This window comes from Macaca thibetana, chromosome 5 (assembly GCF_024542745.1).
Source record: "Macaca thibetana thibetana isolate TM-01 chromosome 5, ASM2454274v1, whole genome shotgun sequence".
Lineage (NCBI taxonomy): Eukaryota > Metazoa > Chordata > Mammalia > Primates > Cercopithecidae > Macaca > Macaca thibetana.
In genome coordinates, this window is record NC_065582.1 from 47,090,187 (window position 1) to 47,107,244 (window position 17,058).

Here is a 17,058-nt window from a genome sequence, read left to right on the forward strand (position 1 = left end):
AAGGGGAGCCAGTGTGTGCGGAGATCACATGGTAAGAGAGGAGGCAAGAGAGAGCAAGAGGGGAGGTTCTAGGTTCTTTTTAAGAATCAGCTCTTGTGGAAACAAATAAAGTGAGGACTCACTCCCTGCAGAAAGTGGCATTAATCTATTCATGAGGGATCCACCCCCATGACTAAGGCATCTCCCATTAGACCTCATCTCCATCATTTGGGATCTAATTTCAACATGAGGTTTGGAGAAACTAACATCCAAATCATAGCAGCCATATTGCAGAATTTGCTGACTTACATGGCATGGTCTCTCCTTGATCTCTTCTAAATTCTGTCTCACTCAGCTTCTGCCTTTGCTATAATATCCCCAAAACCTCTCACTGATGTGGGCCCTTAACCTGGAGTTATTCAGGCTATTGGGGGTCAGCACGAGGCCCAGTTTTCTTCCATGGAGTAAGATGGAAAAGACAAATAGTCATCTCTGACTTTAGCTATATCCCCATCACACCAGGATCCTGGAGTAGGGAAAAAAAAAACAAAAGGATGTTATGAAAATCTCATCTAGGGCTGTGTTAATTTGCTTTTGCATCATGGTAAAGAAACACTTGGAGCTGGGTAATTTATAAGAAAAAGAGGTTTAAGGCCGGGCGCGGTGTCCCACGCCTGTAATCCCAGCACTTTGGGAGGACAAGGTGGGTGGATCACGAGGTCAGGAGATTGAGACTATCCTGGCTAATATGGTGAAACCCTGTCTCTACTAAAAATACAAATAATTAGCCGGGCGTGGTGGCGGGCGCCTGTAGTCCCAGCTACTTGGGAGGCTGAGGCAGGAGAATGGCATGAACCCGGGAGGCGGAGCTTGCAGTGAGCGGAGATCGCGCCACTGCACTCCAGCCTGGGCGACAGAGGGAGACTCCATCTCAAAAAAAAAGGGGGAGGTTTAATTGTTCCATGGTTTTTCAGGCTTTCCAGGAGGCATAGTTACTAGAAATCTGTTCCTGATGAGGTCTCAAAAAACTTCCACTCGTGGTGGAAGGCAAAGGAGGAGCAGGCACATCACATGGTGAGAGAGGGAGCAAGAGAGGGAGGGGAGGTACCAAATTCTTTTGAATAACCAGATATTGCATGAAGTTAGAGCGAGAACTCACTAATCACCAAGAGAGTGGTGCTAAGCCATTCATGAGCGATCCTCTTCCATGATCCAGTCACCTCTGACCAGGCCCACCTTCAACAATGAGAATCACATTTCAACATGAGATTTTAAGGGGACAAACATCCAAACCACATCATTTTGCCCCTGGACTCCCAAATCTCATGTCTTTCTCATATTTCAAAATACCAATCATGCCTTTCCAATAGGCCCCCAAAGTCTTAACTCATGCAAACATTAACTCAAAAGTCTCAAGTCTAAAGTCTCATCTGGAAATTAGTTCCTTCCATCTATGAGCCTGTGAGATAAACAAACAAAAAACTAGTTATTGACTCTCAAGATACAATGGTGGTACAAGCACTGGGTAAACACTCTCATTCCAAAAGGGGAGAAAATTGGCCAAAAAGGGGGGAAATAGGCCCCACACAAGTCAGAAACCCAGCAGGGCTGTCATTAAATCTTAAAGCTTCAAAACAATCTCCTTTGACCTCATGTCCCACATCTTGGTGTGAGGGCTGGGCTCTCATGGCCTTAGGAAGCTCTGCCCTTGTGGCTTCTGTGGGTCCACATGGCTGCTCTCCTAGGCTAGAGTTGAGTGCCTGCAGCTTTTCCATGCTGAAGCTGCAATCTACTGGTGGCTCTACCCTTCTCAGGTCTGGAGTTCAGTGACCGCTTTACCACAGCTCTACTAGGCAGTGCACTGGTGCAGACTTTTTGTGGGTCTCCAATCCCACATTTCCCCTCAGCATTCCCCTAGTAGAGTTTTTCTGTTGGGGCTCTGCACTGGTGATAGACTTCTACTTGGGCAACCAAGCTTTCCTACACATCCTCTAAAATCTAGGTGGGAGTGGCCAAGCCTCTTTCACTCTTGTATTCTGTGCACCTGCAGGCTTAACACCATGTAGAAGCAACCAAGGTGTATAACAGCTTGTGCTCTTCAAAGTGGCAGCCTGAGCTATACCTGTACCTAAACCCCACTGAGTCAAGGTTAGAGATGGAGTGGCCAGGATGTGGGAAGCAGTATCCCAAGGCTGATCAGGGCAATGGGGCCCTGAACCTGGCCCGGGAAACTATTCTTTCCTCCTAGGCCTCTGGGACTATGATGGCAGGGGCTTCCTTGAAGACTCGTAAAATGCCTTTGAGACCTTTTTTCCATTGTGTTAGGTATTTGCACTTGGCTCCCTTTTAGTCATGCCAGTCTCTCTAGCAAGTAGTTGCTCTGCAGCTTGCTTGAATTCCTTTTCCGAAAATGCTTTTTCTCTGCCACATGGCCAGGCTGCAAATTTTTCAAACTTTTACTTTACTTTTACTGCTTCCCTTTTAATTGTAAATTCTAATTTTAAGTCATTTATTTGCCCTTGTATCTCATTTAGGTTGTTAGAAACAGCCAGATCACATATTGAATGCTTTGCTGCCTAGAAATTTCTTCTGCCAGATACCCTAAGTCATCGGTCTTAAATTCAAATTTCCACAGATTCCTAGGGCTTGGACAGAATGCAGTCAAGTTCTTTGTTAGGGAATAAGAAGGGTGACCTTTATTCTGGTTCCCAATAAGTTTCCCATTTTCACCTGAGATCTCTTTAGCCTGGACATCAATGTCTGTATCTCTGTCAGCATTTTCATCACAACCATTTAACCAGTCTCTAAGAAGTTCCAAGTTTTTCCTCATCTTCCTGCTTCTTGTGAGCCTTCCAAACTCTTTCAGCCTCTGCCCATTATCCACTTCCAAAGCTGCTTCCATAGTTTCTGGAACCTTTATAGCAACAGCCCATTCCTCAGTACCAATTTTCTGTCTTAGTTTGCTTTTGCATTGCCATAAAGGAATATCTGAGGCTAGGTAATTTGTAAATGAAAGAGATTTGATTCACAGTTCTGTAGATTCCATAGGAAGTGTGGTGACAGGATTTGCTTCTCGTGAGGCCTCAGAAAGCTTCCAATTATGGTGGAAGGCAAAGGAGAAGCAGGCACGTAGATGGTGAGAGAGGGAGCAAGGTGGGGAGGTGTCACACTCGTTTAAACAACCAAGTATCACGTGAACCTGGAGCGAGAACTCACTTATCACCAAGGGGATGTTGCTAAGCCATTCATGAGGGATCCTCCCCCAGGATCCAGTCACCTTCCACTAGGCCTCACCTCCAATGTTGGGAATCACATTTCAGCCTGAGATTTGGAATCTACAAACATCCAAACCCCATATCAAGGGCCACAAAAAGAATGGATACAGGGACCAAAGAAGGCACTAGCCTATATAGAATAAGGTGGAAGCACAATAGGAGGCCACCTCAATTTTTTTCAATATTCTGCATTTTAATTCTAAACAATAATGTTCAATTCAGTTTAACACCCAGAAGTTGTTTAAGATAGAAGTTTGAATTTTCTACTGAAAGAAAACTTTTATGTCCTAATTAAAGAAAATATCCTATTTGGTCATTTATCATGAAGATAATGATAAATGTTAAATAAGGCCTTATTTGCATTAACTCTGTGGGATGTGTATTTAAGGTGACTACACACTTCAGTGGGTTTTAGTAAATATTGGTTCTTGCTACATGATGGGAGCTGACAAGTAATGAATGACTCCATAATGGGAACAAAAAAAAGTCTGAAAGACTCAGACTCACGTAAGACAGTTGACCTTTCTGCATCATAAACTTTTGTCCTTTGGACTTGCACAGCTATCCAGTTTGTATTTGATGTATTTATTCGTTGCTATATAAAGTGTTACCCTTCTTCTGTATGCATTACTGGTATTTAAAAAAATTATTCAAGGGCTTATTTGGACACTATGGACTATATGAGACTATGTTGGCCTCTGTGTGTTCTTATTTTATTTGCAAGTTAAACTCATCACCTTTGCAGAAGTGATGTCAGCTAAAACATCCAGAAGAGATGTGCAGTCTGTTCTATTAATAAGGACAGGACACTGCCATCTACTCTATACAACAGAGCACAATGCTTAGCTTTGGGTGGGTTTGAAAAAGATAAAAGATAAATTATGATGTTGTTCAAGTGTTAAAATAAAACTCCTATCTCAGACACTTAAGGACCACAAAACTTTGACCAAAGTGTCTTGTAAAGTCTACCTGATGGAAGTTTGATATAGCAAACATGTGACTTTTCTATATTATTTTCTGTTTTGAGTTTAGTAATAGATGGTTTGTATTTTCTTTAGTTGCAACTAAGTGATCAGTTTCATGATTTCTCTTATTATGAAACATGTTTTTTTTCTTAACACTTATCTTAAAAGCAACTCTGGGTCTACCAGGCTCAAAAAATGAGAAAACTTAAGAAAAATTGGAATATTTTGTTTTCCCCAAATTAAAGGAGGCCTGGTATAATTTAAAGCTTATTCTTTGTAGTTTCACCTTCTTATATTGAAAACAATACAGAATGATGAGAGATATATAATAATGTGAATGAGAAAATTGTGTATCTCATCTGCATTATTGACATTACTAGGGGAAAGTTTCTTTCAAATAATGTACAATGGTGAAACAACAACATTAATCCAATGAGTAACTACATCTTTTGACCAAATAGTATGAAATCTTGGCAAATGATAGTAAATTTACAATTTGAAAACTGTTCCTGATAATAAAATAGAAAAAGAACCAGGTAACTTTTTTAATACACTTATTGAATTAGATATAATAGTAAATTTATTTATTTATAGCATGATATATAGTGGTAAAATGCCCAAACTCTGGAACTAGATCAGTGGTCTTTTTTTTTTTTTTTTTTTTTTGAGACGAAGTCTCGCTCTGTCACCCAGGGTGGAGTGCAGTGGCCGGATCTCAGCTCACTGCAACCTCCGCCTCCCGGGTTTACGGGATTCTCCTGCTTCAGCCTCCCGTGTAGCTGGGACTACAGGCGCCTGCCACCTCACCCGGCTAGTTTCTTGTATTTTTTAGTAGAGACGGGGTTTCACTGGGTTAGCCAGGATGGTCTTGATCTCCTGACCTCGTGATCCGCCCATCTCGGCCTCTCAAAGTGCACTTTGGGAGGTCAGTGGTTTGAAATTCAAATACTACCCTTTGCCTGTGGGACTCTGACTGAATTACTTCACCTGTCTTTGCCAAATTCTCTCTATGTAATAATAATGGTACCTCCCTCATAGGGTGCTTGTATTGGGGGTCCTCAAGACTACCTTTAGGCTTGATGATTTACTAATGTATCAGTCTGTTATCATGCTGCTAATAAAGATATACCTGAGACTGGGTAATTTATAAAGGAAAGAAGTTTAATTGAGTCACAGTTCTACAGGGCTGGGGAGGCCTCAGGAAACTTACAATTATGATGGAAGGAGAAGCAAACACGTCCTTCACATGGTGGCAGCAAGTAGAAGTGCAGAGCAAAAGGGGGAAAATCCCCTTATAAAACCATAAGATCTTGTGAGAACTCACTATCAGGAGAACAGCAGCACTGGGTAACCACCCCCATGATTCAATTACCTCCCACCAGGTCCCTCCCACAACATGTGGAGATTATGGGAACTACAATTCATGATGAGATTTGGATGGGGACACAGCCAAACTGTATCATCTAAGATAGAGAAAAGCTGTATAATCATAGTCATGCTTTCTTATAGTGAAAGTATACAAATTAAGAACAGCAAAGAGAAAAGGTTCATGATGCAAAGTCCGGGAACAAACTCCCAGGTATCCTCTCCCAGTGGAGTCACATGGAGATGTGATTAAAGCTGCCAGCAAAATGATATGTAACCCATGAAGTGTGGTAAACCAGAGAAGCTCAGTTAAGCTTTGGTTTCTAGAGTTGTATTAGATATCACTCACATAAGCATGCAGCATTGGATGATTCAGACACCAGACCCCCTTCCCACAAGCAAAAATAAATGTTCATCATAAATCACATTTTAGAATAAATTTATCTGGTCCAACTGGAACAGCATAGCGTAAGGCCTCATGCATACAAAACACTCTTACCAGGTAGACTCTTCCAGGAGTTCAGAGGTTATCTCCCAGAAGCTAACTGAAGGCCAGACCTGAAGATTCACCTTTCTTTGTGATGGGCAGAGTTTGAATAACTCAGGCCTGCTGAGTTAACCCTTTCTTGCTGAGTAGTTATGAGGAATAAATGAGTTAATCCATGTAACTTAAAATAGTGCCTGGCATAGGATAGTACTTGGCACACTTAAGCAGCAAACAAGGATCAGCTATAATTTATTCTAGAGGAGCTCTACGAGCTGAATAAAGCTGACTAATTTGGGATAGAAATAAGAAATAGCTATGTTCCATGAATCTTGTGATGATGATAACTCCCCAAGTTTAAATGATGGGTACTATAAGCATATATATTAAACACTTTACCTATGGGTGCTTTAGTAAGAAGATTTCCAGTAAACACTCAATCCTGACTTTTTTGTCCTTTTGTTTTTTGCAGAGCCTTGAAACCAGCAAAACAATAATCGAAGAGAAATTCTGTCAAGGGAAACACCATAAATCAGGTACAAGAGTCATTCTTAACATATAACATTAACACATTATATTCATTTCAACTGATGATCAATTCAAACTTATTAACCAAATGTTTTACAATAATGCCAGTTAAGTATTTTAGCATATGTGTGACTGCATGTTATAGATGAGTGGCCATAATTTTATAGATAAATTAATTTCTATAAATACATTAAACTAATTTTGAGAGTTTTAGTTAGGCCAGGCCTACCGTAGGCAGAAATGTGAAGAAATTTTAAAAAATAATGTTATTACTTATCAAATCAATGCATATGCACTAAGGTTTTGTTATTTGGGAAACACTCATCTGTAAGGCGATTTTCTAGAATTGGACAAATCAGGCAGTACTTACATTCCAGTAGAGGAGATTCAGGAGATATCTTTTTTTTTTTTTTTTTTTTTTTTTTCTGAGACAGAGTCTCACTCTTGCCCAGGCTGGAGTGCAGTGGCGCAATCTTGGCTCACTGCAAGCTCCGCCTCCCGGGTTCACACCATTCTCCTGCCTCAGCCTCCCGAGTAGCTGGGACTACAGGCGCCCGCCACCAAGCCCGGCTAATTTTTTGTATTTTTAGTAGAGAGGGGGTTTCACCGTGTTAGCCAGGATGGTCTCGATCTCCTGACCTTGTGATCCGCCCGCCTAGGCCTCCCAAAGTGCTGGGATTACAGGCGTGAGCCACCACGCCCGGCCCTCAGGAGATATCAATATATAAGTAAAAGCGGTGGTAAGTGCTATGATGTAAAATAACAGAATTCTATGGGATAAAATATTGGGAGACAAGTAAAGAATTTACTGTGGATTGGGTAGACAGAGGCTATTTCTCTGGAAGATGACATTTAAACTGAGACCTAAAGTATGAGAATAAAGAGTCCCAGGTAGATGGAACAGCATGGAATAAAGAAAATAAATGAAGAAAAAAAGAAAGAAAATAATTAAAAGAAGAATAGTGTGGCTACAGTAAAGTCACAGAAGGGAAGACAGATATAAATGAAGCTGGGCTGAAAATAAGATGAAAAGCCCAGCCCCATAGGTCCTTAATATCCATCGTAAGATGCCTTTGGACTTGCTCTGCTTGCATTTCTGTGTGATGTCATTTGGTTTTCTCTCCTGGTTCCCTGTATATAGATGCTTTCGAGTCTGTCACCTGACCTCACCTTACCCCGACGTGTGTGTGTGTGTGTGTGTGTGTGTGTTTGTACTATTATTTAACTTATTATTTCCTGAAGTCATTTCCAGGATTATATTGGGAAATCTTTCAAAAGTTTACCTCTTGGGAATATGCATTTTAAGAGATTTCTTTTGTACCTGAGATTGGCCTGCTTTTAGGGAACTTGACCTATTTTATGGCTATGTGCATTAAACTGTGTTAGATAATTTTCTAGAATCTAGATAATGCAAGCCAGAAAAAATCTGTGTGCTTTATTGGTTTATTTTTTTTCCAGCTGAAGATTTTTCTTGACCTTAATTATATGGTTAATTGCCTCAAATCCTGATTATACTTTACATGTGAAAATATAGCCTCAGGTATCAAGAACAACTGGAGTAAAAGCTTCCTAAATAATTTTCAACATTAGCATTAGTAATATTGGTTCTCTTAAACCAAACAGAGAAAAGCTACACAAATAACTGTTTGCATCTCAGTTAATCTGAATCATATTTCTTTCCTTCGAAAATGCTTATTCTCTTTGATTTATAAAGTTTTATAATGCAGGCTTCTGAAAAAGTCCTAAAGTAAGGCAAATGACTTGGGGTAATGCCTACTTTAGTACTTTAAAGAATGATTTGATCTTTAAGAAATAGCTATGTTCCATGAATCTCACTCTGTCACTCAGGGTCTCACTGTTGTCACTCAGGCTGGATTGCAGTGGCGCAGTCATGGGTCACTGCAGCTTTCACCTCCCAGGATCAGCTGATCTTCCCACCTCAGCTTCTCTCAGTAGCTGGGACTACAGGCATGCACCACCATGCCGTCTAATTTTTTTGTAGAGATGGGGTTTTGGCATGTTTCCATTCTTGTCGTGAACCCCTGAGCTCAAATGATCAGCCCATCTTGGCCTGCCAAAGTGCTGGGATTAGAAGTGTTAGCTATCATGCTGGGCCAATGATTTGATTTTATATAAAATGTGGAAATTTTGTCTTTGCAGCACTAAAAGTCTGAAAAACCCAGAGTGGATTTATGCTTATTCTAGCAGAGAAATTTTCAGCATATGTGTTAGAAAGGGCATCGACTTTTTTAGACCAATTCAGCATCTTCCAATTAAGTTGACTGTTATTAAAAACTGAGACAAACATCACAGAATTTCCTAGGATTTCATAACTTACAGACAAAATGGCTTGTTTCGTTCCAGAAAGACAAGAGACAGCTGCTTTTTAATTACTACTCTTGCCATTTGCTTTCTACTAGAGATGTGTCTCAAACATGGAATCTAATTAGAAATCTTAATTGAAAATGGATTCTTAAAAAAAGAAAAGAAAGAAAATAGACCAACATTGAAGCATAAATGTAGGAAGAAAAACATCATATTCCCGCCGGATTGAATAATCACCCATCTGAAAATTAGTTGGCCTCTGGGGAGCATGTTTTTGACACCAAACTGAACTTTACTGTTTCCTTTTTCAGGAGGAATTTTCCAAACCAAATGAGGAGTCTTGTAATCTGTAAATTATAGTTTTTGGAGATTGTATTTTTCTCAGGATAAAAGCAATGGTTGTGAATTTTGAAGCCTGGGTTAAATCCCAGCTGCTTTACTTGTTTCTAGTGTGACCCTGAACAAATTTTGTAACTATTCTTAATCTCAGTTAGCTCTTCTCTAAAATGGGATTTGCAAATTCTGTTTTTCAACATTGTTTCTGTCTTGTTGCTCTCTTAACTGACACATTGACTGGTATATAGTAGCGTATCTAGATATAGTAAGTTCTAGAAAGGAAGGGAAGGAAGCTTAAAAAGCAAGGAGGCTAACTTTAAGAACATATATCTAAGACAATATTGCAAATACAAAACATTGAGAAAGTGCTTATTGATTCTGTACACTGGAGGCAAAGACTTAAAGGCACATTCATTTATCCTTTTATTAAAACTATTTTTTCTTGCAGATGTTCTAGATTCTGCTATCCAGATTTAAACTCCAGTTAGAGGCATAGTAACATATAATTTCTGAATTACAACACTTTGCATGCTGCTAAGCTTGATAGATGCTCAATTAATATTTGGTTGATTGAGTGAAGCTATGAACTAACAGTGCTAGGGTGCAAACAGCCCAAATTGTCCTATTCTCTGGTTTACAAACCTCGTATCTAACATCTAGAGTAAGAGAAACTACACTTATCTGTGACTTTTTTCATTCATTGATAGTAGAGATTCTAGTCAGACTGAATAATCACCCATCTGAAAATGTGCTGCTTCTGCATGTACTGCTACCATCAGATTGGCCAGTTTGCTATTATTTGTGTATATTCCACATTACTACATTTTTGTCTTTACTCACGTTTTTTAATATCTTCCATTGTCAATATTTTCTTCCCTGTTTTTCTTTCCCATTCTTCCTCCTTCCTTCTTCATTTCATTCTTCCTCCTCTTCCTTCCTTTTATCGACCTTCATGTTTTTGATGCAAAAATTTATTAAATTCTTATAAAAATAATTGTCTCCATGAAACTGTCCTAGGTATTTCCTGAGATAATGATCTTATCACCTTTGTTTTGTTTTTATTTGTTTGTTTTCAGGCACTGTCCTTTGATCCGTATCTGTGAAAACTGAGCCTGAAATACAGCCAGTGGAAGTCAAGCCACATAATATGTTAATGCCTCTTTCCTTCTATCCTCTACTCTACCCTCAACCTTTACTAACAAACAAACAAAAAGAAAAACACCAAGGGAGTGTCCCACTGGCAAAGCTTGCAGCTTCCTTCCACACTGCTTTCTAGGTTACTGGTGGGATGAATTATGCCATGATCACCAGGCTGCAGCCATATCAGTTGTCTGAGTCAGGTTGGCTTTTTGAATGAGTCCTTAATTTTTGTTACTGTTTTCCTCAAAGTCAGGAGCCAGGCTCTGCAGCACGGTGAGCTAGGTGTCTTAATTCCCAGGACACCTGCCTGCATCAATTTCCTTGTGGACTAAACTTATTTTGAGTATTTCTCCCTGATTTATGACTTGGATATACACATGACGCTGAGAACTGCTCCTCCACAGAAGCCTGTTCTACCATTTTTCTATCAGCCACACCAAACCCAAGGGAGCCTCTTTTTTATTGATGTGTATTCAGATCAAATTGAAGCATATCAATTAAATTGTGACAACTGTTGGCTCCTTTATAGATGAGTGAATATTTCTGTCCCAGTTTTATCCTTCTTACTGCCTTGTCAAAAGGATTTCTATTTGCTACTTTTTTTATTCCTGCAAATCTTTTCATTGATTTCACATTTGTTATTATCAAAGGTTTCAAATTGTTCCTCTCTTAGGCCATTTCCCACTCTCCTGGCCATATTAATAATAAATATAAGTAAAATAAATAATACCATAATATTTAATGACCCCTTCTAAAATACTTTTTATTTTTATTGACTGTTTAAAAATTTACATACAGTAAAATTTTCACCTTTGGCATACAGTTCTTTGAGTTTTGACAAGTGCACACATTTATGCACTCACCACCACAGTCAAGGCACAGAACACTTAATATTATCCCACAAAACTTCCCTCTTCCTGTTCATTTATGGTCAAATTCTTTTGCTTACTTACTGGACTTTTTCTATACCTTTAATTCTGTCTTTTGTATTTATGCCATTAAAATAGAATTATACGTTACACAGCCTTTTGAGCTGGCCACTTTTTACTTACCATATTGTGCTTGACATTCATCCATTTGTCTCTTTATTCCTTTTTATTTTATTTTACAGGTTTATTACTGTGTAATTGTCCTTTTACTATTTGAAGATCTTTGGGATTGTTTTGGATTTTTAGTTGCTTCTTAAAAACCACTAAAAGCATCTGCATCCAGGTTTTTGAGTAATCAAAGATTTCATTTCTCTTGACTAGACACCTAGAAGTTAGATTGCTGAGTCATGTTGTAGGTGTGTATTTAATTTTATAAGAAACTACCAGACTGGGGCAAGTATGGTAGCTCACGCCCGGAATCCCAGCACTTTTGGAGGCCAAGGTGGGAGGATTGCTTGAGCTTAGAAGTTTGAGACCAGCCTGGTTAACATAGTGAAACACTGTCTTTAATAAACAGAAACTAAAACTAAAAAAGAGCTACCAGGTATTTTCCCAAAGTAACTATACAATTTTGTGTTCCCACTTGCAGTGTATGAGAGATCTAGTTGGTCAACACCCTTAACAGAGATTGGTATTGTCAGTCTTCTAGAATGATTTATAGTTATTCTAATATGTATCTAGTGATAGTTCTCTGTGATTTTAATTTATATATTCTTAATGACTAATGACACAACATTTTTTCCATGTGCTTATTTACCATTAGTATATCTTATATGTTTTATTTGGTGTAATGTCTATTTAAATTATTTGTCCATTGTTTTTAGTGAATATTTTTGTTCCTTATAGAGTTCTAAAAGGTCATTAAATATTCCATATTGAAATTCCTGATCGCATATGAGTTTTGCAGATATGTTTTCCAATGTGTAGCTTGTCTTTTCATTTTCTCAACAGTGTATTTCACAGAGTGGAAGTTTTTAACTTCAATAAAGTCAACTTTACAAATGATTTTCTTTTATGGATTGTATTATGTTTTCTGTTATATTAACAAATCTTCACCAAGGTCTATAGGATTTTCTCCTATATTTTTCTGTATAAGCTTTATAGTTTTAGGTTTTGTAATCAGATTATTAATAGTGAGTTAATTGTATAAGGTCTGAAATGTGTTCTTTTTTGTTTCTTTGCACATAGGCATTCAATTGTTACACTATTTATTGAAATAATTATTTTTTCTATCCATTGAATTGCCTTTGAATCTGCAAAAAAATAATTGATTATGTAAGCACGTATTGTCTCTGTCTTATTTTTCTGTAACTATTCTCCTTCCAAGGTCTTGTTATTTTTTAAATTAAGTAGCTTGAGTTCTCTGATTTTGTTCTGCTTTCTCAAAACTTTGCTATTCATTGTTTGCCTTTCCATATATAGTTTAGAATTAGCTTTTTCTTGATATCTGCTAATATTCTTGCTTGGATTTTGATTTATTTATATTCAATCATCTATAGATCAGTTTGGGCAAAACTGACCTTTTACCAATAATGCGTCTTCTAATCCATGAGCACAGTCTATCTATTTAAATAGATCTTATTTATTTCTCTCATCAATATTTATAGATTATAGCGCACAGATTCTATATAAATAACAAAACTGAATGACATTTTATGTTCTTTATATTTTATATTCTATATGAAGAACATAAAGAGCAAAACTGGAGGAATCACATTACCTGACTTCAAGTTATATTACAAGGCTGTAGTAATATAACAGCTATAGTAATATAAAGGCTATAGTAAAAAACAGCATGGTACTGGCATAAAAACAGACATGTAGACCAATGAAACAGAATAGAGAGCCCAAGAACAAAGCCACACACCTACAGTGAACTCAGTTTTGACAAACGTGTCAAGAACGTACACTGTGAAAAAGACAGTATTTTCAATAAATGAGGCTGGAAAAACTGTATATTCATAAGCAGAAGAATGGAGCTAGATACCTATCTGTCACCATATACAAATAAAAATGAATTAAAGATTTACATCTAAGACCTCAAACTATGAAACTACTATAAGAAAACATTGGGACTCTCCAGGACATTGGTCTGGGCAATATTTCTTGAGCAGTACTCCACAAGCATAGACAACCAAAGCAAAAATGGACAAATGGGATCACATCAAATTAAAAAGCTTCTGTGCAGCAATGGAAACAGTCTACAATATGAAGAGACAATTCACAGAATGGGAGAAAATATTTGCATACTGCCTATCAGACAAGGGGTTAATAATCAGAATACATAAGGATCTGAAACAACTCTACAGAAAAAAATCTAATAATCCTATCAAAAATGGGCTAAATATTTGAATAGACATTTCTCAAAAGAAGACACACAAATAGCAAACAAGTATATGAAAAGGTGCTCAACATCACTTATCCTAAGAGAAATGCAAACCAAAACTGCAATGATATATCATTTCACCGCAGTTAAAATGCTTTTTATCCAAAAGACAGGAAATAACGAATGCTGGCCAGAATGGGGAGAAAGGGAACCCTCATACACTGCTGGAGGAAATGTAAGCTAGTACAATCACTATGAAAAACAGTTTGATGTTTCCCTGTTTCCTCAAGAGACTAAATATATAGCTACCATATGATCCAGCAATCTCACTGCTGGGTATATACCCACAAGAAAGAAAAACAGTATATAGAAGAGATATCTGCATTCCCATGTTTGTTGTAGCACTGTTTACAATAGTTGGAAGCATCCTAAGTGTCCATAAACAGATGCATGGATAAAGAAAATGTGGTACATATACACAATGGAATACTCTTCAGCCATAAAAAAAGAATGAGATCCACTCATTCGCAACAACATGGATAGAACTGGAGATAATTATGTTAAGTGAAATCAGGCAACCTCAGAAAGACAAATATATGTTATGAAAGAATGAATAAGACCTACTATTTGATAGCATAATAGAGTGACTATGGTTAAGAATAACTTAACTGTATATATTAAAATAACTAAAATAGTGTAATTGAATTATTTGTAACACAAAGGATAATTGATTGAGGGGATGGATGTCACATTCACCATGATGTGATTATTTCACATCATGAAATAATGAGGTTTTGATACCTCACAAACATTTATACCTACAATGTACCCATAAAAATTTTAAATACAAAAATTGTTTAAACTGTATATTCACAGAATTGTATGTGAAACCATCACTACAATCAATATTGGAACATTTTTATTTTTTCAGAAAGAAACCTTATGCCCCTAAAGCCATCACCTCAATTTTGCTCCAACTTCCCCAGCTCTAGTAACCACTAATCTACCTTTTGTCTCTATAGATTTGTCTCCTCTGAACATTTTACATGAATAGAATTATACAGTATATGGTTCTTTCACATAGTATAATGTTTTCAACATTCATCAACATTTGCAGGATATATAAGTACTTCATTCTCCCCCTCCTACTTTTATTTTGGTATAATTGAAAATTAAAATAGTATATAATAAACTCACTTATTTCTAACTTTTTTTTCTAGAAAATTTTGGAATTTCTATGTAAACAGTTATGTTGTCTGCAAACAGTGATGGCTTTATTTTTTTGCTTTTCAATCTGTATGTCTTTTATTTTGTTCTTTTGTTACCCTTATTGCATAGGCATCATACCACCGATGTACACAGGAGAGATTAAAGTGAACATCCTTGTCTTATTCTCATTTTGATGGGCAAATAATTAAGGATTTTATCATTCACAATGCCCATTATCTGATTAAGGATCTGGCCTGTCAGTTTTCTTGGTAGCTTTTAACTACAAATTCAATTTCTATGAAAGGCATAGAATTATTCAGGTTACCTATTTCTTCTTGAGTGAAATTTGGTTGTGTCATTTAATTAATTGGTCAATTTTATCTGTTTTTTTTGTTTACCTTCATAATATCAGAATATCTCCTTATCATATTAACGTTTATGGTCTATATGATTATTGGGGGAACCTACCCCCGATAGTCAATGTGGGTCCTTTTCTATTTTCCCTAAGTGTCGGCTGGTCTGAGAAATAAAGGAAAAGAGTACAAAAGAGAGAAATTTTAAAGCTGGGTGTCCAGGGGAGACATCACATGTCGGCAGGTTCCATGATGCCCCCTGAGCTGTAAAACCAGCAAGTTTTTATTAGTGATTTTCAAAAGGGGAGAGAGTATATGAATAGGGTGTGGGTCACAGAGATCACATGCTTTAAGGGCAATAACAGATCACAAGGCAGGAGGTCAGGGTGAGATCACAAGGTCAGGGAGAAATTAGAATCACTAATGAAGTTCCCTGTCCAGCTGTGCACGCATTGTCATTGATAAACAAGGTTCAAGAGCAGAGAACCAGTCTGACTAGAATTTGCCAGACTGGAATTTCCTAATCTTAGCAAGCCTGGGGGCACTGCAGGAGATTAGGGCATGTTTCATCCCTATCTACATCTGCATAAGGCAGACACCCCCAGAGCTGCCATTTCAGAGGCCTCCTCTGAGAATGCATTATTTTCCCAGGGCTGTTAATTATTAAAATTCCTTACTGGGGAAAGAATTCAGCAATACTTCTCTTACCCGTTTTCAGTAATAAGAGAAATATGGCTCTGTCTTGCCCAGCCCACAGGCAGCCAGACTTTAAGGTTATCTCTCTTGTTCCCTGAAAATTGCCATTATCCTGTTCTTAAGGTGCCCAGATTTCATATTGTTCAAGTACACATGTTCTACAAACAATTTGTGCAGTTAATGCAATCATCACAGGGTCCTGAGGCGACATTCATCCTCAGTTTATGAAGATGTTGGGATTAAGAGATTAAAGTAAAGGCAGGCATAGGAAATCACAAGAGTATTGATTGGGGAAGTGATAAGTGTCCATGAAATCTTCATAATTTATGTTCAGAGATTGCAGTAAAGACAGGCAGAAGACATTGTAAAAGTATTAATTTGGGGAACTAATACATGTCCATGAAATCTTCACAATTTATGTTCTTCTGCCATGGCTTCAGCTGGTCCCTCCATTCGGGGTCCCTGACTTCATGCAACATCGATATCCTCTCTTCCATTCCCAATACTGGTAATTTATATATTTTCTGCTTTCTTTGTCATTCCAGGTAGAGGTTTATCAATTAACCTTTTCAAACAATTAATTGTTGATTTCATAGATTTTCTCTATTTTGAATTTTCAAAGCTTAGCTCATTTATTTGAAACTTCTTTTCTAATGTAAGCACTCTATATTTTTCTATGAGCACCATGTTAGCTGCATCCAACAATCTGATATATGAGTGTGTTTCCCAGTTCCCAAATGTTTGTATTTTCCAGGTATATTTTGTTATTGAATTCTAGTTAAATACCATTGTGGTTTTAAAACTTTATATGATTTCAATTTCTTATTATTTTGTGGTTCATGTCAAAGAATGGGGACTGTTCTTTGATCAAAACTATGAGAAAACAAAGAAGGAAAATGAAAAATTCACTGTATTAAGGTTAACTTCTCCAAATTTTAACTCCTTTCAACAATTTTCCTGTTTAACTTATTTTTTTAGAGTCTTTAGGTAGCTTGTTTAGTGTATTTACTCTTAATCAGTGTGAGGTATAGCTTTTAGCTGCCCTGATGCATCTTGGCTAGAAATAAAACAATTAACAACTTTGCATGTATGAATTCTCTCCAAAATAGATATTACCATTTTTCCCAATTTATTGTAAGGGGACTAAG

At 37.4% G+C, this 17,058-nt stretch overlaps 1 protein-coding gene across 7 annotated transcripts in view; it reads left to right on the plus strand.

Annotated features, from left to right (window-relative positions):
• The window catches only part of INPP4B (inositol polyphosphate-4-phosphatase type II B), an 817,532-nt gene that overhangs the window by 380,463 nt on the left and 420,011 nt on the right, over window positions 1-17,058 (plus strand). For all 7 annotated transcript variants that reach the window (XM_050791144.1, XM_050791150.1, XM_050791147.1 and 4 more), the window contains one exon: window positions 6,541-6,604. The gene's annotated coding sequence lies outside the window, so the exon portion shown is untranslated. The remainder of the gene's footprint in view (window positions 1-6,540; window positions 6,605-17,058) is intronic.